The 25,222-nt window shown below is 45.7% G+C and overlaps 1 protein-coding gene across 1 annotated transcript in view; it reads right to left on the reverse strand.

Moving 5' to 3' along the window:
- The window catches only part of LOC102447587 (glypican-5-like), a 741,836-nt gene that overhangs the window by 74,697 nt on the left and 641,917 nt on the right, over positions 1-25,222 (reverse strand). The gene's annotated exons all lie outside the window — the stretch shown is intronic.

A 25,222-nucleotide genomic window follows, 5' to 3' on the forward strand; every position in this document is an offset into this window, starting at 1 on the left:
ACACTCAATTTGTGGTGTTAAAACTCAGGACTTTTGATATTTTGCAGCAGGCCCATCTCTTGTGTTTGCTGTCTTGATGTTGGCAATACTGCAAGTAGGAAGATGAAGCTGCTGCCTACAGACCACAGGACTAGATTTGTATCAGTATTGAAATCAGTGGTACCCAGGAGCCCGAGTATCTGTAAATATCTGGTACTGCCTGCAAATAAGATCATACAAGTAAGATGAATGAGGCCAGTCGCAGTATGGAGACACGGTCAGTAGAACCATTTGCTAGAGAAGGTTCTGTATGGGGAAGAGTTTTCAGGAGGGGAGTTGAAGGGGGATGGAGAGAGGCCTTGGAACATGGGAAGCCAAAGGCTGGTCCAAGTCTAGAGAGATAGGTTGAAGAAGAAATAAGATATTAAGATATGTGAGAGAATACATGACTTTCTAGTCTACTTCTTTAAGAGTGCAAAAGTCTCTTCAGCTACTAATGTGTATCTTACAATAAGTATAGTAAAACTCCAATAGTCCGGCATCAAAATGGCAAGAGCCTAGTAAGTGAGCTTCAGCAAAAAATGAGTCACAAGGTAACAGCAGCAGCAGCTGAACTGAGAAAAAAAGAGTAAAAAAGGTTTAAAAAAACCTAAAACATTACAGTATACAGTATGTACAATAAAAGGGGTAAGAACACTTTATATACAGTATATAATGTATACAGTATATAAAAATATAACCAGCTTATAGTAACTCCTGATAGTCTGGCATATTTGATAATCCGGCACCACCTAGGTCCCATAGGTTCCGGATTATCAGAAGTCTACTGTAGATGCATGATGTGAGTAACATAAATCAGGCAAAACCTTGGGAATCTAAGTAAAAAACCAAGCACCAAGAAATAGGGATGTTGTCAAGTACCTGCTTAGTTGAATACCCGAAAAGCATAAGCTTATTCGGTAATGTGGCAAAGTTTTCTTGCCATGTCTATGGGTCTCACGTTATTGGCAGATAAGATTAGCCTCAGAAACTCACTCCGGTACTATACACAACCCCTTTCTCTTTACAGGAGGCAGGGTCCACAGCTTAGTGAGCCTTGCTCATCACAGGCTAGTCCATGGTTTTGGAGTGAACCCCTCTGATAGTTCTGGTCTCCCTTCTTGGAACAGGCTCTGTGTTGTTGAGCAAGATGTGAGGGGAAACCAGGCCCACCCACTATTCCAGGTTCCGGTCCTGGGCCCCTACAGTAGTAGCAGCAGCCGCCAAAGTTGTTTTTCCTTCTAAAACAGCTTTTTTCCTGGGCCACTTCCCCAAACAACCCTTCTAAAATATTTCCCTCTGGTACCTATTAACCAACTCTCAGCTCACACACACCGCTTCTTCTTGTTGTTCCTCCCTTTCTCCTTCCAATCTGTCACTCTTTATCTTGCCCCTTTCCCTGCTTGGGGGGAGCCCTTTTAAAGAGGCACCACAGGCCTTAATTAGCTGCAGGTGTTGAGTGACTTGCCCGAGGGAGCAATCTAGTTAATGAGCCCCAGGTGTTTTCCTGCCTTCATTTTATTGCAGCAGGCTTCAGTAGTTCACTCTGGAATGAGAAACCACTTATCCAGTGTCCTGTATATCTGCCTTCCACCAGAGTGTTGAGGCTGCTGGCTTAGGTCTGTCACAGTATTCGACTGGAGTATTGACTACTCTCTTCCCTTCCCCCACCCCAAAGGCAGCAAGGGGGAGGGAAACAGGAGCCAGTGCTGGGCAGAGCTGGCTTAAAAGCTGGTTCTCCCCAGCACGATCTCTGCGATGCTGCCTACCTCCTCTCCCCCTATCAGAATCAGCGGGGAGGATGGGAAGGCAGCTGTGAAGCATCCCCTGTCCATGGGGATCCCAGTGGGGAGCTGAGCCCCCTGTGGACAGGGGCTGCTGACGCCAAGTAGCCTCTGTTCATGGCGGCCCAGGCTGGCTGTGAGCAGGGGCTGCTGGACTCAGTGCGAACCAGACCAAGCAATCCTGGCCCAAGACTCTGCACCTCTGCATTTTAAGCAGTCCCGGCTCAAGCCAACTCCTGGAGCTACCCCCATTATGGCTCTGCAGAATGGTCCTTTTCAACTAATTGTGTATAGCCAGATAACAGCAATTTAACATCCTTACCAAGAAATATAGTTTAAAGGCATAATTAGAGAGAATTGTCTGTCCCCTTGGCAAAAGAAATGCCAGAATGCTTCCCCACATGTCTGCTTTAGTTAATTCTGGTGAAAGAAATGACCAGGATGGCACATCATTGTAGATAAAACCTGCTGTGATGGCTGAACTAAATCATCTCTTGGGCACATTTTGGACTATTCAGGTGTCACGGCTCAATTCCCCAACCTGACTCTCTGAGTGAAGAGATGGGGAGCCAGCTAGTAGAATAAACTCTGTAAAACCTGTCTCTGACTCCCAGAGACAAACTTGTCCAGTCTCAGTTTCCCTGAGATCCAAAAAGACAAAGATTGATTTACTCACTGCCACCACCCGGTGAGTAAAAGAAAATATAAAATAAATCTTTTTCCAGAGAAAAGATCACTTGGGAATCTCCTCCATAAAGCAAAGCTCTCCCCCCTTCCCCAACCTCCATTTTGCTTAGAGTTGGGAAAACAAACAGAGGGAATCCTCAGAGAACAATGGGCTCCTCCTGGACAGTTTAGGTACCCAAGCTTAAAGACACAACAATCAACCAATACTAGTTAATCAAAACAAAAAAGAAAATACTTTTATTATCAAAACAAAACTACTGTGACAAGCATAGTAAATGACCAGGTGTTAAAAAGCCATGAAATGAAATAGACTCAGGGGAAATCCTTAGATTATAATCCTTAGTTACAAAAAAGAAAAACAATTAACCAGCTCAGACATGACTTCCAAACCCCCAATGAAGGAAAACAATAAAACCTGATGGACTATCTAAACTTTTCCTTACTTACACATTTTGAGAAGTCCATTCCTGGGAAAGCCCATCTCCTTCCATATCTGGAGAAACTGCTCTGATCTCAAACGAAGAAAAGAGCAGTTTGAAAATGCCTATCTGCATTTTTATTGGCTGATTGCCCAAGCTCCCGCCCCCCTCCCCCAGGTGCATCTCCAGTTGCTTAACCCTTTCCTCACTCTTCAGGTAAATCAGACTCTCCTTAGCAGCTCCTATTTATGATAGCAGGATTCCACAGTCATGTCTGAACCTTGCTGGAGCAATGTGTGATAAGCTTTAAGAGCATGGCATTGGAAACTGTTCATCACCCTGAAATTTTGGAAACAGTATTTGTGCCCACATGGGTAAAGTCAAAATGATATTCAGCCTTAAGGGGAGTTAGAATGTCCATAGGCCAAACTGACATGTAGTTAGCATCAAACTGAAGCACTTGTACTCATCTTGAATATAAAACCAGGGATTTTGCAGCCACTGAGGTGAACACCAACCTAGTCCCATAATGCAGCTTTACACGAAAATCACTTTAGTATTCTATAAGCAATTCAATGATGAGCCATAAACAAGCAGGACAGAGTCAAATGAGCTATCTAATAGGAAATGCTGGTGATTTAATATGACATTAAGCTGATTTGGATAGTTAAGAATCAGAGGGTGCACTTGCAGTACAATAAACACGTAATAAAATAAACAAACAAGCAACTAAAAATATGTAACCCTTTCAGTGGCTTGACAAGTGGAGGTAAACAGGGAGAATATTTCATGCACAGACTGATGGGATTATATAAATGCAACCAGATGTTTTATGCTTCCCAAAACCCTGTGAACCTGTGAAATAGCCACCGAAAGTGCTTTGAGGATATTATTTTGAAATTCAGCCTTCTGCTTCCTTTTCACTAATATTCTAGTTCCCTTTAAAGTGGACAGATCTGCTTGAAGCAGATGTTTAACTTGATGAAAGTCAATTATCTTTATTTTAGCAGGATAAGGAGATGAAAATAACGCGTGTGTCCTAAAGCAGGTTTCTTGCTTGAGTAGTGCTTGCACCAAACAATCAGTGTGGGTATGTCTACACTACCCTCCTAGTTCGAACTAGGAGGGTAATGTAGGCATACCGCACTTGCAAATGAAGCCCGGGATTTGAATTTCCCGGGCTTCATTTGCATAAGCCGGGCGCCGCCATTTTTAAATCCCGGCTCGTTCGAACCCTGTGCCGTGCGGCTACACGCGGCACGGACTAGGTAGTTCGGACTAGGCTTCCTAGTCCGAACTACCGTTACTCCTCGTGGAATGAGGAGTAACGGTAGTTCGGACTAGGAAGCCAAGTCCGAACTACCTAGTCCGTGCCGCGTGTAGCCGCACGGCACGGGGTTCGAACGAGCCAGGATTTAAAAATGGCGGCACCTGGCTTATGCAAATGAAGCCCGGGAAATTCAAATCCCGGGCTTCATTTGCAAGTGCGGTATGCCTACATTACCCTCCTAGTTCGAACTAGGAGGGTAGTGTAGACATACCCTGTGAGATTAATTTGGGAACTCCCCCATTCTCTCAAGAACGTGTCTATATTTTCAGTTTCATTACATTCTGTATTTTGCAGAGTTTTAGAATCTGGGATTTCATGCTACAGTGTTAATAGCAGAATTTAATGACCATGGTGATGTTTTTTATTCTTCCTAAGATTAATATGAACCTGGCAGGAGAGGGCTGGATCATTCAGGCTTTTTCCTGAGGAATGGATAGTTCAGTGTATAGCATATATACTATCTGTACAAATGCAGATGAGATAGGTGAGCTAAAATGGGCATTAATCTGATCTTCTGTTACTCAGACCTGAAGACGTGTGACATGAAACTCCTATTAATATGTGCCTAATAGTGTCTTTTATCGGAATTCACAGTGAACAGTACAGCTAGCTAATGTCTGTCAAGAAACAAAGGATTGCCTCTGTCCTGAATTCCTCATTTGCCAGCTCAGGATGGAGGATCTGCTAACTGGCAATGGTCCTGCCTACATTTATATCTGCAGTTTCATCTCTACCTCCTTGCTGAATGACTGGCAGAGCCTACTAGCCTCCCAGAGGGGACCGACTCCAACCCAAACGTCTATTTCACTCCAAGGCAAGGGCTAGAGAGTTTATGCCATAAGGTGTCCATTGAAGGCTTCCGGTGGCATTATAGGGCAGGAATGAGGCATGTGGCTGTGACTCCTGGTTCAAGGCCTCCCCCTGAGAGAAGACATTCAGCACCTGGCATGCGAGGGTTGTAAATGAAGCACTTTTGGCTGGATAAAAGTATCACTGGGATCAGCTCTAATGAGCACAGTGTGATGACAGGAGAACAGGATGTAGGGCTGGGGTGGAAGGGGGGGGGGCGAAGTTTGTATAGAGCAGCCATATTAGGATTCTCTTCTGCTTTAATTTTATGCTCCTAGCTGTGCCATTGAAAATCAGTACGGAAAGCTAACAGCTGTACAATACATGGCACCAACACTCGGACGAGTTGTCATGACTAAGTTTATAAACGAACAACACACCAGGCAAGTTTTCTCAAGGTAAAATATAAGCAGAGACTGTCCATCGTTTTAGACAGAGCTGGTGGAGTAGAGGCGGTATTTAACTCTGGGAAAGTCAAGATACCAGGCAGCTGAGAATTAAAACAAAGCTCTCCAATTGTTTTCCTTGGGTGTGGTAGCTGAAGGAGATACATTGTGAAGAAGAATCCAGGAACCTAGTAATGCAGGTGATTACTGTTTGAGAGAAAGCCTTGCACAGATTGAAATCAATGGATGGACTGAGCTCAGAGTGAATGTCTTGCTAATTACTCTAGCTGAGACTTGAACGGGGCATTTTGTGATCTATAAGCAACAATTGTTGTTTGTTACTTGTTCTTGAGTGAGGTGAATCAAAAGAGATTCTCTCAGACCTGTGGTTCCCAACCTGTGGTCCGCAGTCTGCTGGAGGGCCATGATGGTACTGCAGGGGATCTGGGGAAAGTTTAAAAATAAGGATTGGACCCACCACAGTGCACCCCATCTTTTCTTTTCTTTCTCCCCCCAGGAAGCGGGGCGGGGGAGTGGGGGTGCATGAAATGTTAATAGATAGAAAAGGGATCTGTATGCTCAGAAATGTTGGGAACCACTGTCTTAGACAGATGTTCAGACTTTTGTGTATCCAGGCTGACCAGCCAGGCAGTACCTAAGCACTAGCCTTGTTAGAGCCATGTTGGGACTTAGGCTGCATGTTTCACAATTTCTGTCTTGTGTTGTCTTCCTTTGGTTGTTGGCATCTGATCATAAAGAGTGTTGTAATATGTGCAAGCCACAAAAATATAATCATGCAGCCCCCACCCGTCCCCTTTGATGCCCCACTGCCAAGTGCCTGAGTCAAGAAATTCTCAGAATCAAACTGGGGAATTTCCTTTGACTCTAGAATTGCTGGTGTTTTCCAAACAGCCAGTGAAATTAAATCAGGGATGACTTTGATCCAACGAGGCCAGATGGAAGAACTTCTCTAATGTTTAGCCCCATTCTGGTTGTCTCATCACTAGGTAGCAGACAAAGTATGGTCCAGTGAAAAAGATGCTGGACTGGGACCAAGCAAAACTGGTTTCTGTTGTCAGTGCTGCCACTCATCTATTCCAGGACCTTTGGCAGCCATTTTTTCTCTGCATCTCTGGTTTCTCCTCTATGCTTTGTCTAGTTAGATATTAAGCACAGGGACTCATGGTCACTCGATACTTGTGCACTGCAGTGGAGGCCTGATCTCAGTTTAACGAGTAATGATGCTAAGCAGTGGTAAAGAGGTGACCAGAGAGGCAGAATGCAGGAGATGGAGAGCAAGTTGGATGTGTGTGGGTGCAAAAATAGTTCAGCTGCTGCTGGTTGCAGACAATTCCTCCAAACAGGCCTAAAGCTGCAAGAAAGCAGAATCTTCAGCATGATGGCCATTGGATTTCTGCTCTTTGCCCCCGTCTTTGTTCTTGATCTGTTGCCTTCTCCTCAGGAGGAGAGATTAAGTCAGGGTAGGGTTGTCAGCTGGCTAATTACACAAACCCAAACAGCATTGCCTGCCCCCCTGATCCATCACACCCCTTCGCCAAGGCCCCATCTCCACTCACATTCCCTCTTCCTCCCTCACTTTCACTGGGATGGGCAGGATGCTGGGGTGAAGATGTTCAGGCTCTGGGCGGGGCTGAGGGATCTGGAGTGTGGGAGAGGGCTCTGGACTGAGCCTAATGTAGGGTTAGGATGCAGTAGGAGATTCAGGGTGAAGTCAGGAGGTTTAGGTGCAGTGGGGGTTCAGGACACAGAGTTTGGGTCTGGAAAGAAGTACAGACTCTTGGAGGGGGCTCAGGCCTGGGGCAGGAGGTTAGGGTGCAGGAGGAGCTCATGGTGTGGGCTCTGGGAGGGGGCTCAGGCCTGGGGCAGAGGACTGGGGCTCGGGCTCGGGCTCTGGCCAGGCAGTGGTTACCTTGGGTGGCTCCTAGCTGGTGTTGCAGCAGGACTAAGGCAGGCTCCATGCCTGTCCTGGCCCTGCACTGCTCCCAGATCTGGATGGCACATCCCTGAGGCTGCCAGGTGAGTGTACTAGCTTTTGGTGTGAGTGAGTTTGCTCAACTGTTTGAATTTTGATTCTGATTTCAGTTACTGTGGCAGTTGGGATTGTGTGTTTGGGAGCGTTTGACCCTTTGTTCACTTGATTGCCTTTGATCAGCCTCAGGATCAGCCTTTCCCTGTGTGGCTAACGAGGGGTAGGCCTGACTTAAGGGAGCAGGCTTTAAAAGCCAGAGGCAGAGAAATCAAGGGAGCAAAGCAGACAGGGGGCTGCAGGCAGGGGAGTGTAAGAGAGAGTCCTGCTATGGCTAGGAAGACCTACAACACCTGTGCCAGCACTGCTTCTGTTGCCTCCGCCTCCTCCTGTGGCCAGACAGACCACTTGAGCATGGATGCCTCTACCCAGATCCTGGTGTGGTTTCACAGGGACTGTGACTTGCAATTCCCACTTACAGAAATTCAGGCTGGGGGGACCATCCAATGTGAAAGGGGCCTGCTGGTGGAATCTCTCAGGAAGCAGGTGGAAGAACTACAGGAGGTGGTGGGTAGGCTGAGGAGTATCCGAATCCACGAGCAATTCTGGGAGAGTATTCATGTGAAGATAGCTGAGGCTGAGGTAGCTGTCCCACAACAAAAGACCACTGACACACCACTGGTAGAGGAGGAGATGGCTCAGGGGGGACAGTAGTAGCTGGTCACTTATAGCAGCAGGCAGTGCTCCACCACTGCTCCCAACCCTTCCACCATGGGAAATCACTACACTGTTCTGGATACGGGAGATAGGGAATTGCCCCTATCGCTGAAGACAAGATGCTTCATAATCTGATAGCTTTCTTTGATAGGATAATGAGCCTTGTGGATAAGGGAGAAGCGGTGGATGTCATATACCTAGACTTTAGTACGGCATTTGATACGGTCTCGCATGATATTCTTATTGATAAACTAGGCAAATATAACTTAGATAGGGCCACGATAAGGTGGGTGCATAATTGGCTGGATAACCGTAGTCAGAGAGTTGTTGTTAACGGTGCTAAATCCTGCTGGAAAGGGATAACAAGTGGAGTTCCGCAAGGGTCTGTTTTGGGACCCGTACTGTTCAATATCTTCATCAATGATGTAGATACTGGGATAGAGAGTACGCTTATTAAGTTTGCAGATGATACCAAACTGGGTGGGGTTGCAACTTCTTTGGAGGATAGGGACATAATTCAAAATGACCTTAGCAAGTTAGAGAAATGGTCAGAGGTAAACAGGATGAGGTTTAATAAAGAGAAATGCAAAGTGCTCCACTTAGGAAGGAACAATCAGTTCCATACATACAAGATGGGAAGCGACTGTCTAGGAAGGAGCATGGCGGAAAGGGATCTAGGGGTCATAGTGGACCACAAGTTGAATATGAGTCAACAGTGTGATGCTGTTGCAAAAAAAGCAAATATGATTCTAGGTTGTATCAACAGGTGTGTTGTAAGCAAAACTCGTGAAGTCATTCTGCCGCTCTACTCTGCACTAGTTAGGCCTAAGCTGGAGTACTGTGTCCAGTTCTGGGCGCCACATTTCAAGAAAGATGTGGAGAAATTGGAAAGGGTTCAGAGAAGAGCGACAAGAATGATTAAAGGTTTAGAGAACATGACCTATGAAGCCAGGCTTCATGAACTGGGCTTGTTTAGTTTGGAAAAAAGAAGATTAAGGGGGGACATGATAGCGGTTTTCAAATATCTAAAAGGGTGTCACAAGGAGGAAGGAGAAAATTTGTTCCTCTTGGTTTCTGAGGACAGGACAAGGAGTAATGGGCTTAAAGTGCAGCATGGGAGGTTTAGATTGGACATTAGGAAAAAATTCCTAACTGTCAGGGTGGTCAAATATTGGAATAAATTGCCAAGGGAGGTGGTGGAATCTCCCTCTCTGGAGATATTTAAGAACAGGTTAGATAGACATCTGTCAGGGATGGTGTAGGTGGAGCTTGGTCCTGCCTTGAGGGCGGGGGGCTGGACTCGAAGACCTCTCGAGGTCCCTTCCAGTCCTATGATTCTACGATTCTATGTATCCCCAAGGCTGGGAGGTCTGCTGCCACCACTGCAAGGAGGACACGTAGGGTAGTGGTGGTTGGAGACTCTCTTCTGAGGGGGATGGAGGCACTCATCTGTCGCCCTGACATGTCATCTTGGGAGGTGTGCTGCCTGCCAGAGGCCCATATCCAATACTTTATGGAGTATTGTTGAGGATTATCCAGCCCTCTGACTACTACCCCTTGCTACTCATCCAGGTGGGCACTTATGATACTGCAAGGTGTGACCTTGAGCAGATCAAGAGTGACTACAGGGCTCTGGGAGTACGGAGGAAGGAGATTGGAGCACATGTGGTATTCTCTTCAGTTCTTCCTGTCAATGGTAAGGGCCTAGGCAGTGACAGGTGAATGCCTGGCTGTGAAGATGGTGTCGCCAGGAGGGCTTTGGCGTCCTCAGCCATCCAAGAAGGACTGCTAAGCAGGGATGGGGTTCACCTTTTGAGGAAGGGGAAGACCACATTTGGATGCAGACTTGCTAACCTACTGAGGAGGGCTTTAAACTAGGTTCGACGGGGTCAGGTGACCAAAGCCCACAGGTAAGTGAAAAACATGGAGACTGGGGAGTTGGGTCAGAAATGGGAGAGAACATGGGCTATAACAGCAGAGAAAAAGGAGGGACTAGGCAGGACTGGGAGGCAAAAATCAAATCAGTATCTTAGATGCCTGTATACAAATACAAGAAGTATGGGCAATAAGCAGGAAGAACTTGAAATCCTAATAAATAAACACAACTATGACATAGTTGATATCACAGAGACTTGGTGGGATAATACACACAATTGGAATATTGATATAGAAGGGACCAGCTTGCTCAGGAAGAATAGGTGGGGTAAACAGGGAGTAGGTGTTGCCTTATATACTAAAAATATACACACTTGGACTGAGGTGGAGATGGACGTAAGAGACAGATGTGTTGAGAGTCTCTGGGTTAGGTTAAAAAGGGTAAAAAACAAGGGTGATGTCATGCTAAGGGTCTACTACAGACCACCTACCCAGATAGAAGAGGTGGATGAGGCTTTTTCTAAACAACTAACAAAATCATCCAAAGTGCAGGATTTGGTAGTGATGGGGGACTTCAACTATCTAGACATGTTGGGAAACTAACACAGCAGTGCACAGATTATCCAATAAGTTCTTGGACTGCATTGGAGACAATTTTTTATTTCAGAAAGTTGAGAAAGCTACTGGGGAGAATCTGTTCTATATTTGATTTTAACAAATAGGGAGGAACTGGTTGAGAATTTGAAAGTAGAAGGCAGCTTGGATGAAAGTGATCATGAAATCTTAGAGTTTGTGATTCTAAGGAATGGTGGAAGGGAGAACAGCAAAATAGAGACAAAAGATTTCAGGAAGGCAGATTTTGGTAAGCTCAGAGACCTGGTAGGTAAGGTCCCATGGGAAGCGAGACTAAGGGAAAAACAACTGACGAAAGTTGGCAGTTTTTCAAAGGGACATTATTAAGGACCCAAAAGCAAGCTATTCAATTGCATTGGAAAGATAGAAAGTATGGCAAAAGACCGCCTTAGCTTAACCAGGAGATCTTGCATGATCCCAAAATAAAAAAGGAGTCATATAGAAAGTGGAAACTAGGACAAATTACAAAGGATGAATATAAGCAAACAATATAGGCATGCAGGGGCAAGATTAGAAAGACTAAGCTACAAAATGATCTGAAACTAGCTAGAGGCATAAAGGGTAACAAGAGGACACTATAAATATATTAGAAGCAAGAGGAAGACCAAGGACAGGGTAGGCCCACTGCTCAGTGAGGAGGGAAAAACAGTAACAGGAAACCTGGAAATGGCAGAGGCGCTTCACAACTTCTTTCTTTTGGTTTAGAAGATAAAATAAAAAAAGAACAAGTTAAAATTACTTAGAAAAGTTAGATGTCTGAAAACCCAAACATTTATGCAATGGCATGTCTGTAGCCTTAATCTCTTCTTAACCATAGGCAGCTAATAGTTGTCTTACGGCCTAAACATGAGGGTTGATAATCCTTATGTCTTTTGATCCTAGCTCTTTATATAGTCTTAAAATATAGGCCATTCATTAATGTACATATGAGATATATTACAGATACAATATTAGCTATGGAAAAGCTAGGTTCTCTTTATTATGTGACACTGTTGCAAAAAAAGCAAACATGATTCTAGGATGCATTAACAAGTGTGTTGTGAGCAAGACACGAGAAGTCATTCAACCTTCTCTACTCTGCACTGGTTAGGCCTCAGTTGGAGTATTGTGTCCAGTTCTGGGCACCACGTTTCAAAAAAGATGTGGAGAAATTGGAGAAGGTCCAGGGAAGAGCAACAGGAGTGATTAAAGGTCTTGAGAACATGTCCTATGAAGGAAGGCTGAAAGAACTGGGCTTGTTTAGTTTGGAAAAGAGAAGACTGAGGGTGTGTCTAGACTACAGGGTTTTGTCGACAAAAGTGGACTTTTGTCGACAAAACTAAACCGCTGAGTTCTACACTACCGCTGAGTTCTGTCGACATAACATTGACAGAACTCAGCAGTTTTTTTGACGCTGGTAAACCTCATTTTACGAGGAATAACGCCTTTTGTTGACAGAGTTCTGTTGACAGAAGGCGTTATTGCATCTAAACTGTCCTTTGCGTCTACACTGCCATGTCGACAAAGCAGCTTGCTTTGTTGACAGAACTGGATGTAGTCTAGACGCTCTTTGTCAACAGAAGCTTTTTGTCGACAGTACCTGTCGGCAAAACTTCTGTCGACAAAAGCCTGTATTCTAGATGTACCTTAAGAGAGGACATGATAGTGGTTTTCAAGTCTCTAAAAGGGAGTTATAAGAAGGGGGGCGGGGAATTGTTTTCTTTGGCTTCTGATGATAGGACAAGAAGCAATGGGCTAAAACTGCAGGCAAGGTTTAGGTTGGACATTAGGAAACACTTCCTAACTGTCAGGGTGGTTAAACACTGGAATAAATTGACTAGGGAGGTTGTGGAATCTCCATCACCGGAGATATTTAAGAGCTGGTTAGACAGACACCTGTCAGGGATGATCTAGATGGTTCTTGTTCCTGCTGTGAGGGCAGAGGACTGGACTCGATGACCTCTCCAGGTCCCTTCCAGTTCTAGTGTTCTATGATTCTATGGTTCTATAATCATTAAAGCAAAGGCCCTGAAAGTTATTGATAAACTTCTTGCTTTGCTTTGTTCTACCTGAGCTCAGAAGTAAATCCTATTGGATCCAGCATAGACGGTTTGGAAAGGAGTTGCCAGCACCTCTTCTGCAGCCTCACAGCCCAGCCTAACCTCCCCTCTCCCAATAATCGAGGATGTCAGGGGAAAGACGCCTCTCTTCCTATGGCTGATATAACAGAAAGCAGGCCAGGGAAGTCAAGCCTGAATGGTGAGGAGTGACTAGTCACTTTGGCTACGTCTACACTGCAGGCTTCTTGCACAAGAACGGTTTTGCGTAAGAGTTCTTGTGCAAAAGGTCTTGTGCTTTTACGCAAGAAAGTCCATGGCAGTGTGGATAGCTCTGGTGGCCATTTTAGCCATAGGGGTTTCTTGCGCAAGACCTCCTGTTGCCAATCCACTCTGCCTTCTTGCGCAAGAGGGCTTATTCCTCGTTGGGAGAGGAATAACTCTTGTACAAGAAGCCTCTCTTCTGATGCTTTACCGTAAAAGTACTTGCACAAAAATTCACGTGCAGTGTAGAATGTGCGTGCAGTTTTTGTGCAAAAATGGCCATTCTTGTGCAAAAAGCCTGCAGTGTAGACTTAGCCTTTGTGTCACTCCCTTTCTTTGTGACCTCACAGCTCATCTCCCAAACCCCGCATGGGATGTGAGAGAACCCTCTGCTCACCCAGCCGCCAGGTCTCAGTCTCTTGCCCCAAGGTTCGGTTCTAGGACCGGTTTTGTTCAATATCTTTATTAATGACCTGGATGAGGGGATAGATTGCACCCTCAGCAAGTTTGCAGATGACACTAAGCTAGGGGGAGAGGTAGATACGCTTAAGGGCAGAGATAGGGTCCAGAGTGACTTAGACAAATTGGAGGATTGGGCCACTAGAAATCTCATGAGATTCAACAAAGACAAGTGTAGAGTCCTGCACTTGGGACGGAAGAATCCCAAGCATAGTTACAGGCTGGGGACCAACCAGTTAAGTAGTAGTTCTGCAGAAAAAGACCTGGGGGTTACAGTGGATGAGAAGCTAGATATGAGTCAACAGTGTGCCCTTGTAGCCAAGAAGGCTAATGGCATATTAGGATGCATTAAGAGGAGCATTGCCAGCAGATCCAGAGATGTCATTATTCCCCTTTATTCGGCTTTGGTGAGGCCACATCTGGAGTATTGTGTCCAGTTCTGGGCCCCCCACTACAAAAAGGATGCAGAAGCTTTGGAGAGGGTCCAGTGGAGGGCAACCAAAATGATTAGGGGTCTGGAGCATATGACCTACGAGGAGAGGCTGAGGGACTTGGGTCTGTTTAGTCTGCAGAAGCGAAGAGTGAGGGGGGATTTGATAGCAGCCTTCAACTTCCTGAAGGGAGGTTCCGAAGAGGATGGAGAGAGGCTGTTCTCAGTAGTGACAGATGGCAGAACAAGGAGCAATGGTCTCAAGTTGTGGTGGGAGAGGTCCAGATTGGATATTAGGAAAAACTATTTTACTAGGAGGGTAGTGAAGCATTGGAATGGGTTACCTAGGGAAGTAGTGGAGTCTCCATCCCTAGAGGTGTTTAAGTCTCGGCTTGACAAAGCCCTGGCCGGGTTGATTTAGATGGGATTGGTCCTGCCTAGAGCGGAGGGCTGGACTTGACGACCTTCTGAGGTCTCTTCCAGTTCTATGATTCTATGATAAGGGGATGGTGGGATGAAATAACATGATCTTGGTAACTAATTGACCATTCATTATCAGTTGGAAATAGGTCAATGGAGGGATGATAGGAGTTGCTATAGGGAACTTTCTGGGTGTCTGGCTGGTGAGTCTTACCCACATGCTCAGGGTTTAGCTGATCGCCATATTTGGGGTCAGGAAGGAATTTTCCTCCAGGGTAGATTGGCAGAGGCCCTGGAGGTTTTTCGCCTTCCTCTGTAGCATTGGGCACAGATCACAGCTGAAGGACTCTCTGCATGTTGGGGCCTTCAAAGTATTTGAAGGCTTCAATATCTGAGACATAGGTGAGAGGATTATTCTAAGAGGGGTGGGCGAGATTCTGTGGCCTGCACTGTGCAGGGGGTCAGACTAGATGATCATAATGGTCCCTTCTGACCTTAAAGTCTATGAGTCTATGAGTCTATGAGGCAGTAATAAGCACAGGGTGTGGGAAACTCAGCTCACCGACTCCGTCCCATGGGAATCCACCATTTCTGGGGCTAGCAAAGATCTGAGAAACTGAGACCAGATTGCAGCTGACCCCCTGGCAGTCCAGCTCCATGCCCACAGACAAGCCACTTGTAAATAGAATAAAGCAACTGATCAGAGTCTGGCCCACCTTCCACTCAGGGCTGCAAGGGGCAGCAGGCATGCAACCATCCCTGGGCTCAGCCACACTCTGCTCAGGAAGTTAAGGACCCCAGGGCTACTACTAATTGAGCTAATCATCTCCCCTGGTAGGCCCGTTTTCCAGCCCTGACCCAGCTTACAGGTGAGGTGTGTGTGTGTGTGGGGGGGGGGCGGGGGTGGCTGTGCTCATTGAAGTTCAACACCGCTGCGGCGGTTGGCACATACTGTCACTGGTGCCCAACCTGGGACATCCTTAAAAGGGTTTGATTTATACTTTGCTAGATACAAAAAAGTCATGGACTGAATAGAGACCCTGAGTTTACTGCTTATTACAACCCCACTGACCACCCTTCCCTTTGTGACTGGAGAGGTGTTCGTACTTCACACCGAATGTCCCTTGCACTAAACATTTACAGGTTGCGCTAAACAGTCTGCCCCCCTTATTTTTAGCTGTGACACTCAGTGCATGGCCCCCAACCCTGCAGAAGAGCCCCATGGAAAGTGCAGCTCACCAACAGATGTGGAAGTTGGCCCTATAAAAGACACTAGCTCACTCACCCTAGTCTCTCCAAACATCCTGGGACCAACATGGCTATAATTCCACTGCATACTTAGTTCCCGTTGGACCTTTAGTGCCTAACCTTTAAGGAAGCAAATGCACATGCCGGAGAACCGCTTGTTTCCAATCCAGTAACACTGGTTTGAAGCAGAAAGTACTCAAGGAGGCTTGTCCTCTGTGCTGGGCAATGCCTGAATGGGATCGTCTATCACTACCGTTACTCCTCGTGGAATTAGAAAGCCTAATTCGAACTACCTACTCCGTGCTGCGGGCACGGAGTCCGCACTAACGGGGATTTAAAAATGGCGGCGCCCAGCAAGATGCAAATGGAGCCTGGGATATTTAAATCCCAGGCTTCATTTGCAACTTTGAATGACTACATTAACCACCCTAGTTTGAACGAGGGTGGTAGTGTAGACATACCCATAGTGTGTATGCAGGGGACTGTGCTCAACCCCCCTCCATCCCATTCCACCCCTTCCCTCTAACCCCCACCCCACCTTTTCCCATGGCCTCCCCCTCCTTTCCAGAGTCTCTAAATGCCATCAAGCGGTGGTTTCCTAGCAGCCGGAGGAGCTGGGAGGGAGGGAGAGCAGCAGATCAGTGGGTTTCCCAGTGATTGGAAGGTGCTGGGGAAAGAGGAGCAGCTGCCGGTGGGTGCTCAACACCCACTGATTTTTCTCCCTGCATGCTCCAGCCCCCGAGCACCGATGGGGCCAGCACGTATGACTGTGCCAACTACTGCACTCATTCTGCCAGATGCAGCTCACACCCGATGCTGTGCCAGGCCTGCTCTGGTGACTGATGAGGAGATAGGGACATGGCTAGCACCTACCTGTCAGCCCTTGGCCTAAAGGACAAGAAATAGCACAGATCACAGTGGTATCCGGCTGTTACCTACATGGGGAGGGGAGAATGCCAAGACTTGTGATCTGGAGGGAATTTCTTGGGGGAGCTGTACTAGGAGAGTTACAGAAATGGGCCTCAATAGCTCAGCTAGTCCAGTTGCCTGCAGTGAGGCAGGACTAAGAATTATGGGGCTTGAAGATACTGGAAAACGTTGTCTCCCACTTCTCACCTGCCCCAGAGTAGAAGCCCAGACCTTTTCCTGTGTTTGCTGATACCAGTGATGGCTTCCCTGCTAGACCATCTCCTGCAAGATGGTCGTGGTACATGTAGGTACCAATGACGTAGGGAAGGGTTGGAGAGATGTCCTGGAGGCCAAATTTAGGTTGTTAGGAAAGAGACTGAAATCCAGGACCTCTATGGTGGCATTCTTGGAAATGCTCCCAGTTCCGCGTGCAGGGTCAGGTAGGCAGGCAGAGCTTCAGTGTCTCAATGTGTGGATGAGACAATGGTGTAGGGAAGAGGGGTTTGGATTTATTAGGAACTGGGGACACTTTTGGGAGAGGGGGAGACTATACAGGAAGGATGGGCTCCACCTAAACCAGGGTGGAACCAGACTGCTGGCACTAAACATTAAAAAGGCCGGAGAGAAGTTTTTAAATTAAGAGATGAGGGAAAGCCGATTGGTGCGGAGATGCACGTAAATCGGAGGGAGACGTCTCTTAGAGGAGAATCCATTGATAGAGATTCTTTAAGCTGTAGTCAGAAAGAGAGAAGGGGAGAGGACAAACCATGGGTCAGAGCAGACAAACAACTGCATATAAAGGAATCCAATGCATCAGGGAAGGGCAGACAAATAAGCAGTGGAAAATTTTTAAAGTGCTTCTACACAAATGCTAGGAGTCTGACTAATAAGATGGGTGAACTAGAGTACCTAGTATTAAAGGGGGAGATTGACATAATAGGCATCACTGAAACCTGGTAGAATGAGGAAAATCTGTGGGACACAATCACACCGGGATATAAAATATATTGAAAGGATAGAGCAGGCCGGCTGGGTGGCGGAGTGGCACTGTATGTGAAAGATAATGTAGAATCAAATGAAATAAAAATATTAAATGAATCAACCAGTTCAATAGAATCGCTATGGATAGTAATTCCATGCTCCAATAATAAGAAATTAGCAGTAGGGGTATATTACCGACCACCTGACCAGGACAGCGATACTGACATTGAAATGCTGAGGGAGATTAGAGAAGCTACCAAAATAAAGAACTCTGTAATAATGGGGGATTTTAATTACCCCCATATTGACTGGATACATGTCACCTCAGGAAGAGAAGCAGAAATAAAATTTCTCAATGGCTTAAATGACTGCTTCTTGGAGCAGCTGGTACAGGAACTCACAAGGGGTGAGGCAATTCTCGATTTAGTCCTGAGTGGAGTGCAGGATCAGGTCCAGGATATAACCGTTACAGGACTGCTTGGGAATAGTGACCATAATATAATAACATTCAACATTTCTGTCGTGGGAAGAACACCTCAGCAGTCCAGCACTCTGGCATTTAATTTCAAAGAGGGGAATTACACAAAAATGAGGAGGTTAGTTAAACAGAAATTAAAAGCACAATGACTAGAGCCAAATCCCTGCAAGCTGCATGGAAACTTTTTAAAGACACCATAATAGAGGCCCAACTTAAATGTATACCCCAAATTAAAAAACATAGCAAGAGACCTAAAAAAGAGTCACCCTGGCTTAACCACCATGTAAAAGAAGCAGTGAGGGACAAAAAGGCATCTTTGAAGAAGGTGAAGTCCAATCCTCGTGAGATAAATAGAAAGGAACATAAACACTGTCAAATGAAGTGTAAAAATGTAATAAGAAAAGCAAAAAAAGATTTTGAGGAACAGCTAGCCAAAAACTCAAAGAAATAACTAAATGTTTTTTAAGCATATTAGAAGCAGGAAGCCTGCTAAAAAACCTGTGGGTCCCCTAGATGATCGAGATATAAAAGGAGCAATCAAGGACGATAAAGCCATTGGGGAGAAACTAAATGATTTCTTTGCTTCAGTCTTCACGGCTGAGGACGTTAGGGAGATTCCCAAATCTGCACCATCCTTTGCGGGTGATGAATCTGAGGAACTGTCCCGGATTGAAGTGTCATTAGAGGAAGTTTTGGAACAAATAGAAAAACTTAATGTTAACAAATTTCCGGGACCGGATGGCATTCATCCAAGGATTCTAAAAGAACTCAAATGGGAAATTGTTGAACTATTATCTGTGTTTTGTAACCTATCCTTTAAATTGGCTTCCGTACCTAATGACTGGAAGGTAGCCAACATTACACCAATATTCAAAAAGGGCTCTAGAGACGATCCTGGCAATTACAGACCGGTAAGTCTAGCTTTAGTACCGGGCAAATTAGTTGAAACAATAGTATAGAATAAAATTGTGAAGCATGTAGAAGAACATAATTTGTTGGACAAAAGTCAACATGGTTTCTGTAAAGGGAAATCCTGTCTTACTAATCTATTAGAGTTCTTTGAAGGGGTTAACAAACATGTAGACAAGGGGGATCCAGTAGATATAGTATACTTAGATTTTCGAAAGCCTTTGACAAGGTCCCTCACCAAAGGCTGTTGTGTAACTTACATGGCCTTGGGATAAGAGGGAAGGTCCTTTCTTGGATTGAGATCTGGTTAAAAGACAGGAAACAAAGGGTAGGAATAAATGGTAAATTTTCAGAATGGAGAGGGGTAACTAGTGATGTCCCCCAAGGGTCAGTCCTGGGACCAATCCTTTTCAACTTATTCATAAATAATCTGGAGAAAGGGGTAAGCAGTGAGGTGGTAAAGTTTGTGGATGATACCAAACTGTTTAGGATAGTCAAGACAGAAGCCACCTGGAGGGACTCCAAGAAGATCTCACCAAACTGAGTGATTGGGCAACAAACTGCAAATGAAATTTAATGTGGATAAGTGTAAAGTAATGCACATCGGGAAAAATAACCCCAACTATACGTACAATATGATGGGGGCTAATTTGGCTACGACAAATCACGAAAGAGATCTTGGAGTTATCGTGGATAGTTCTCTGAAAACTTCCACACAGTGTGCAGCGGCGGTCAAAAAGGCAAATAGGATGCTAGGAATTATTAAGAAAGGGATAGAAAATAAGACCCAGAATATTTTACTGCCCCTGTATAAAACTATGGTACGCCCACATCTTGTATACTGTGTACAGATGTGGTCTCCTCACCTCAAAAAAATATTTTGGCCTGGGAAAGGGTTCAGAAAAGGGCAACTAAAATGATTAGGGGTTTGGAACGGGTCCCATATGAGGAGAGGTTAAAGCAACTGGGACTTTTCAGTTTAGAAAAGAGAAGACTGAGGGGGGATATGAACTAGAGGACATCAAATGAAGTTAATGGGTAGCAGGTTTAAAACTAATAAAAGAAAGTTCTTCTTCACACAGCGTGTAGTCAATCTGTGGAACTCCTTGCCAGAAGAAGCTGTGAAGGCTAGGACTATAACAGAGTTTAAAGAGAAGCTAGATAATTTCATGGAGGTTAGGTCCATAAAAGGCTATTAGCCAGGGGATAAAATGGTGTCCTTGGCCTCTGTTTGTCAGAGGCTGGAGAGAGATGGCAGGGGACAAATCGCTTGATCATTGCCTTCGGTCCACCCTCTCTGGGGCACCTGGTGCTGGCCACTGTCGGCAGACAGGCTACTGGGCTAGATGGACCTTTGTTCTGACCCAGTACAGCCGTTCTTATGTGCCAGCATTCTTGCTTTCTTCTGTTGTTGTAACTCTGCAAATTTGATCATCAGTTATTGCCATGAAGAAGTGTTTGACGCATTTCAGTTGATTGTCTGACCAGTTACATGTCCCCTGTTATGCCAATTAGACTCTCAGAGTAATTCCAAACCTCATGAGAAATAGTTACTGTCTTGTTTAGAAGATACTATTGAAACCTGTCTCCTCTACGTCAGTTCTCTTGTCCCAACATTCAGAGGCAATCACAAAAGCCAGGCCCCCATATCTAAGTTAGAACTTGCCCCACATATGCTTGCATTTGAAGTGTAATATTCCCTATTCAATGGTGAAAGGGTTCCCTAATTTGCTGCTGCAAAGGTGGCAATAATTTTCCTAGTCCCTGATGAACATGGAGTATATGAAAAGGGCATTGCTTACGCTTGGTCCGCACTTCGAGTTTAGGTCAAACTTAGGTGTTTCCTGTCAGCTGTATAAACAATGAGTCTACACCACCAAGCCCAGGTGGTTAAAGTCAATTTCTGCACTCTCCTTGATGAGAGGAGTAATGCTAAATGTGACCTTGTGTGATCAACTTTGGAGTAGTGCAGATGCAGTACCGTGAAAGTCAATGTTCTTGGACTCCAGGAGTTGTCCCGCAGTGCTCCAAAGGGCCGCTCTGGCCAGCACTTTCAACTCTGCTGCACTCCCAGGCATATATGAAGAGCCCCAGAAAAATTGGAATTTCATTTCCTGCTTGACCAGCATGGCAAGCAGAGCAGCGCATCTCAGCAGCACGCCCAGGGTCGCCAACAAGCTCCAGCATGGAGCATGCAGGAGATCCTGGACCTGCTGTGCAGGGAGAGGAATCTGTGCAGGCAGGGCTCTGAAGCAGCAGAAGAAAGGCTGATATCTGTGCCAACATTGCACAGGGCACAGAGGAAAAAGGGTACAGCAGGCACCCCCAGCAATGCTGCATGAAAATAAAGGAACTCAGGCTGCCATGCCAGAAGCAAAGAGGCAACAGATGGTCTGGGTCAAAGCATGGGATTCTGGGGGTGGATCCAACCATGGTCCCAAAACTGTCAGTGGCTACCTCCCAAGTGGCTCTTCAGGCAGCTATGGGCAACAAGGATTTTTTTAATTTTAATTTTCTATTCTGTTTAATTTTCTATTATATATTGCAACTTACTTGCATGTCTGTCGCTGTGAACATAAGTAAACGACAGTAGAAATTCAGCATTTGCCAGCACGGTTACCACTGAGATGTCCTGTTTGGAGCACAAGTAGTCAGCTGCCACTGGAGAGTAACTTGGCACATGCTGACTCTGTAATGGCTCGTCCCTTTTCCGATGGCGCTCACAATATATGTGATTTGATTTGAGAAGCGGGACAACAAGGCTCAGTGAAGTTAACGAACGTGTCTGTGAACGCTGCATTCTAGTGAATGCTGCGCAACACTCGAAGCTGGAGACTAGTTCTGCTTGTGCTCTGACACTAAGTGATGTGCCTGAGGTGAGCGGACAGCTCTCTGAGCACCATTTTCCCGTCCAGACGCTGACCTGCCATCACTTCGCTGAGGTTGGTTACTTTTCCCACAGGTGGTGTCACCACTTTAACTGTCTTTGTATTTAAACAAAGGCCATCAGGTGATTGAGGCACTAAACGCTTAAGAGCTTTGTATTCAATTTGAATGGAACCAAGGCCTAAAACAATTAAGACGACTGACTGCTAGTGACTCCGCCACAGGGAAAGGCTGTGATTAGCGAGGCGTGTGGGCAGGAACGACCTTGGTCTAGCTCCTTTTATTGCCTCTTGGTGTTATCTAGCCCCAGAGCAGTGGGCAGTGCTGGTGTAGCAAGGGGCTAGTTACCGGTAGGTCAGTAACAATCCACAATCAAATCCAACCAGACCAGAGCACTTGCTGGTTGTGCAGATCGGAATTGCTTTATAATAAAACATCAATTTTCAACATGGAAAATCTGACCCCCGCAGATGGGGAAATGGATGCGGACACCTTAGTATTTTGTGTAACAAAATAAAGGAGCGGATGCTGGTGTTAGCTTGCTGCATCGGACCTGGGGAATCATTCAAATCTCCAGCTAGTGCTGGGGGATCTGCAAAAGGCCCCCCCTTGCCCAAAGGATTATTGTAACACTGCTGAGTCTCTACGGGGCTAGTTCCCAGGTGACTCAGCATCCATAATCCCACAGACGACTTGTCTCAGTGCAGCGCTTGGGAATGGCAGCTTGCTGGGATAGTCTTGCCTCACCCTGATGTTTTCCCTAAAAAGTGTCAACAACTACAGCATGGTGCCCTGTTCCCCAGGCGTTAGAGCTGCAACACTAGCAGCAAGGCTTGCTAATGAGTCTGCAAACCAGGGCAGCCACATGGGCCTCTGGATCTCCCAAGAGTTCTGAATCCAAACGCCAGCCACTTGGATGGATCCCAGCCAATTCCACAGTGCAGCAATCCCAGTGGAACAACTGAGAGGTAACCTTGGGTGGGGGTAAGTTGCTTCCTAACTCCTGTGTGAATATTTTCTCCTCCAGGATATGATCCAGGCCCAACTGAGACATGTGGGATGAGCCTTTAAATATTCACTGAGAAGTCCCTGACAATAGAGAAGATTCACTTCTCCAGGGTAATCTCCTCCTCCCTTCTCAGGGAAAAATAAATCCTTTCATAGAGCTGCATTGCTGTAAAATGGTGCTGCAAGAAGTGACAGTGGTAATTTGTGGCTTCCAGTGCACATTTTGTGCCTGGTTAACTGTTGCCTTTGGAATTCCAGCCCTTCCTGTTTGTGTCCTGCACAGTTCACTTTGAATCTCACTGGAAAGCCAGTACATGTCATTAAAATCAGCCTCGGTGCAAGGCAGCAGAAAGTCTTTTGGCTTAGTCCTCGGGAAAGTCAGGAGATAATAGCTGGTTTCCAGGTTATTAGGCTGTGAGGAGCATTCTTTCCAAAGTGATATTTCCTTCAAGCTAGCAAGCAAAGTTTGAAGAAAAGTCTTTGCACTATAAAAAAGCCAGATTGCTCTATTACTGGCTCTAATTCTGGTGAGGCCCACCACCAGATCTAGGGCTGTATCACAGTGGAATTTCCAGAGTGAGGCTAAAAAGTCACCCTTTGTGGGGATTTCCTGCACAAAAGTTGAACCACAGGTCCTTGAACCAGATATTGCTATTCTGTTAAAAAGGGCTTATTTGGGCCCCTGTAGGGACTCCTTACAAAGTCCTCACACTGTGCTACAATCATTTGTCACTAGCAGGAGGGTATGTAGCCCTGTAGCATTGGAGAATTTGGGCCCTCCATTAGGAAGAATTAGCCTTCTGATCACTAGGGCCCTACCAAATTCACAATCCATTTTGGTCAATTTCATGGTCACAGGATTTTAAAAAATCATACATTTAATTATTCCAGCTATTTTAATGGGAGATTTCATGGTGGTGTAATTGTAGGAACCCTAATCCAAAAAAGATGTTTAGAGTTGCAAGGTTCTTGTGGGGTACGGGGAGAGGGGCGGTTTGCTATATGCTACCCTTAGTTCTGCGCTGCCTTTGGAGCTGGGCTGCTGGAGAGCTGCAGCTCCTGGCCAGGACCCAGCTCCGAAGGCAAAGCCACTGCCAGCAGAATGAGGAAACAAGCATGGTACAGCCACCCTGACTTCTGCACTGCTGCTTGCAGAACTTTGACTTCAGAGCTGGGCACCCAGCTAACAGCTGTTGCTCTCCAGCCACCCAGATGTGAAGCAGCACAGAAAGTAAGGGTGGCAGTAGTACCGTGACCCCTACCTAAAATAACCTTGTGACACCCCATACAATTCCCATTTGGGTCAGAACCCCCAGTTTGAGAAAAACTAGTCTCCCCCGGGGAATCTGTATAGTATGGGGGAAAGATCAGATTTCATGGTGATTGATACATTTCTCATGGCTGAGAATTTGGTAGGTGTACAGGTGCCTACTGATCACACTTGCAGGCACTATATATATATTTTGGAGGAAAATGACTATCCAACTGGGAGGGAATCAGGCTTTTAAAATAATTTTCCTGTCTTGGAATATGAAAGGAAAGATATTTTTAATTAATCAGGAAAAAAAGTTCTTTGAAGTGAAGTGAGTCTAAACTTTAGAATGCAGCTGTTCCACAGATTTAGACACCTACTTAACAGGCAGTTCAGTGTGAAAGCTTTCAGATTAAAAGGCCTTTGATGAACCAGAGCTTCAGAGAGCCTGTGATCATCTTCCCTCAGCAGAGGAGAAGCTGCTATTGTCTGTGAATGTGGATCAAACCCTGCAGCTTAGCAAAGGCTACACTGTGCGGACTATGAGCTCGGGCTTTCACCTTAAGTGCAGGACCTGGCATGGGAAGCGTTTTTAATGAAATATGCATGGTGACAAGGGATGCTTTAAAAGGCACAATTCAAAGCAATCTGAATAAGACCAAAAAGACTTGGCCTGATAGGAGGAGGAGGAGTCATTTATATCCAACATCTGGAACAGTGGTTCAAAAGTGTGCTTTGGCTCATTGCTGTGGTCTGCCATGCCGTCCATTGCCAAGAGGAAGCACAGAGATACTACAATACAGATAAACAGTTTAAACAGATTTAATGTCAAGCCAGCTAGGGTACGTCTAGACTACAGGGTTTTGTTGACAGAAGTTTTGTCAACAGATACTGTCGACAAAGCTTCTGTCGACAAAGAGCGTCTAGACTACATCCAGTTCTGTCGACAAAGCAAGCCGCTTTGTCGACATAACAGTGTGGATGCAAAGGACAGTGTAGATGCAATAATGCCTTCTATTGACAGAACTCTGTCAACAAAAGGCGTTATTCCTCGTAGAATGAGGTTTACATATGTCGACAAAACTGCTGAGTTCTGTCGATGTTATGTCGACATAACTCAAAGGCAGTGTGGACGCAGGTATAGTTTTGTCAACAAAAGTCCACTTTTGTTGACAAAAACCTGTAGTCTAGACACACCCCTACTGTAACAGAAGCAGAGCGAGGCTGTTCTGATATAGGGGGGTAGCATGTTATTCC

Source organism: Pelodiscus sinensis, chromosome 10, assembly GCF_049634645.1.
Source record: "Pelodiscus sinensis isolate JC-2024 chromosome 10, ASM4963464v1, whole genome shotgun sequence".
Lineage (NCBI taxonomy): Eukaryota > Metazoa > Chordata > Testudines > Trionychidae > Pelodiscus > Pelodiscus sinensis.